The following is a 3,331-nucleotide window of genomic DNA, read 5'->3' on the forward strand; positions in this document are numbered from 1 at the left end:
GGACCGAAATAAGGCCAGTCTCAGTCTGGGCCGCTCTCAGTCCTTTTCTCACCAGCAACCATCAAAGTTTCATCTCACAAGGTATAGCGTTAAACACACAGGTTTGTTTTTGTGAATTGTGGGGACATTCCATAGGCATAATGGTTTTTATTCTGTACAAACTGTATTTTCTATTGCCCTACACCAACCCTACCCCTAAACCTACCCCTTACAGGAAACTGCTGTCAGTTTTTGAATGTCATAAAACACCGTTTTGTATGTTTTTTAAGCCTTTTGTTTTTTTACGGGGACACAGGAAGTGTCCTCATAAACCATGTTTACGTTGTAGTACCCATGTCATTATACACATTTGTGTCACACACACACAGACACACACACACACACACACACACACAAACACACATGTAACCTTAGCAGAAAGATCAGTGTATTTCTATGATGTCTTTGTGGCTTTATTCCGTGGGCTAACATGAGGTTTTGCTCTTCCTTTCCCAGTGGAGGCCTCTTCTGTTGAGCCGCAGCAGCGCAGAGGTCTCTCCTCTCCTGCTCTGTTTCCGGTCTGATTTCCACTCTGCCCCCTCACTCATTCAACAGAGCAGCAGCGTCTCAGAGGACCAATCAGAGCTCCGCCTCTCCTCCTCCTCGGCAAAGACAAAGGTTTCCATGGTAACGGTACACACCTGCTCTCTGACTGATGGGATTTACCATCTGCTCTTGTTAAGGAGTGTCTGATGCTTTAATGCAGGGGTGTCAAACTCAGTTCCTGGAGGGCCGCAGCCCTGCATAGTTTAGTTCCAACCCTGCTCCAACACGCATACCTTGTAGTTTTGAAATAAGCCTTAATGACTTGATTAACTGGATCATGTGTGTTTAATTAGGGTTGCATCTAAACTGTGCAGGGCTGTGGCCCTCCAGGAACTGTGACGCGTTTCATTCAGCTGCTATCAGAAGAAAGGGGTTATGACACGTGACAATTCCAGTATTAATGACTCTTCTTTTGATGAAGTGCACAAAACACACACACACAAAAAATGAATATTTGAATACAGGTATGGTTTGTTAGGATATGAGGACAATATTTGGCTGAGATACAACTATATGAAAATCTGTAATCTGAGGGTGCAAAAAAAACAAAATATTGAGAAAATCATCTTTATTGCTACAAATATACCCCAGCGACTTGAGACTGGTTTAGTGCTCCAGGGTCACACACACACACATATATATATATATATATATACATACAGTATATATAATTTAAAGACTTACAGATTCTCTTTCTGATAGAATTTTTAAAATCATGGAAATTTACTTTAAAATTCCCCTTTCCAAAAACACACCCATTTCATAGACAAGCCAAACACACAGTCTGACTGTCTAAACTCAATAAGAGATCATGTGACTGTGGAAGCAGACGGGCGTCTCTGTTCTCTACAGCTCTCGCTCTGATTCTCCACGGATGCCGCAGTAATGTAATCCTCTTCCTGTCTGTCGGACACACGAATCATACTTTTTTTATCCCTCCCATCAGAAAGGCATTGTTCGGTTCAGCCACAAATAGCAGCAGACTCCTGCAGAATGCAGAAAACAAAGAGAGAAGAAGATCACAGAGACAAACATGCATACAGTCATGAAGTACAAATACTCTACCATTGAAAAGTGTGGGGTCAGTGTATTAGATCAGCATATTAGAATGATTTCTGAAGATCATGTGACACTAAGACTGGAGTAATGATGCTGAAAATACAGCTGCGCATCACAGAAATAAATTACATTTTAACAGATATTCACACAGAAACAGTTATTTTAAATTATAATAATATTTCACAATATTACTGTTTTTACTTTATTTTTGGTTAAATAAATGCAGCCTTAGTGACCCGAAATTTTGAACGTAGTATACACACTGTCATTTGGTGTGAATTGCTCAGAAAAGCACTGTTTGAGAAATCATTCATGTCTGTAGCAGAAACAGTGCAGGAGGAGTTACATTCTGAAGTTTAATACTTAAAGGGATAGTTCAATCCAACATGAAAATTGTCATTCATTTACTCACCCTCAGTTTGTTCCAAACCTGTATGAATATCTATCCTCCGACGAACACAAAAGAAGATATTTTGTAACCAAATAGCTTCTGGTCCCCATTCACTTCAATTGTTTTTTTTTCCATACTATGAAAATCAGTGGGGAACTGTTAAGTTACTGACATTCTTAAAAATATCTTCTTTTGTGTTCAACAGAAGAAAGAAACTCATACAGGGTTGGAACAACATGTGAGTGAGTAAATGATGACAGAGTTTTCATTTTTGGGTGAACTGTCCCTTTAAGGCTGGGGTTTGTTTCAGTCCATATAGGTGGTTTATGTCCAAATTAAATACACCATTTGTATGGATGCACAAGTCTTATGGTTGCACACTTCATCATTACAGACTCACTGCTGTGAAACACCCGTCCATTGCACTGAATAGACTCATCACTGATGCGTTCTGCTAATGGCAGCAATTAGAAACCTTGCCTTACGTTTCCCAGCTGCTACACGGCCTGCATTCAGATACCAGCTGGACAGAGAGGGTCATGTCTGTCCACCCCCACCCCCACCCTCCACACACACACACACACACACACACACACACACTGTCTGGTCAGCTATCCTTGTGGGGACTCTCCATATGTGTAATGGTTTTTATACTGTACAGACCGTATATTCTATTGCCCTACACCAACCCTACCCCTAAACCTACCCCTCACAGGAAACTTTCTGCATTTTTATATTTTCAAAAAACTTAATTCTGTATGATTTATAAGCTTTTGTACCCGTGGGGAGCACAATTTAGGTCCCCACCGTGACACGAGTCCCCATGAGTCTGTGTGTAGTCAGGTTTAAGTCCCCACACACACACACACACACAGTCTCTGGGTGGAGCTCAGCTGTATTGATCTGTCAGTCTCACCTCACCTCACCCACAGCGCTGACATCATCTACCAACTACAAAATCACACCCAAAAACATTCAGATTAATTATGAAAGTTGAAACTGATTTTACAAAGTCACTGGATGTAAAAATCAAGAACTTATGCATGTTTTGTAAAATCACAAAAATGCAACTGTATGCTTTATCTTTTTATCTTTCTTGAGAAGATTCTCAGGAGGCAAGCCTTTTTCCCCCCTTTTTTTTAAATGTCCTTTTTATAAATAATAACAGACTGTATTTTCTGTGGTGAATAAATTGAGCTAAATACAATTATTATGATGGATGGATAGATAGATAGATAGATAGATAGATAGATAGATAGATAGATAGATAGATAGATAGATGGATGGATGGATGGA

This window comes from Sinocyclocheilus anshuiensis, unplaced genomic scaffold, assembly GCF_001515605.1.
Source record: "Sinocyclocheilus anshuiensis isolate Anshui unplaced genomic scaffold, SAMN03320099.WGS_v1.1 scaffold181, whole genome shotgun sequence".
Classification (NCBI taxonomy): Eukaryota; Metazoa; Chordata; class Actinopteri; order Cypriniformes; family Cyprinidae; genus Sinocyclocheilus; species Sinocyclocheilus anshuiensis.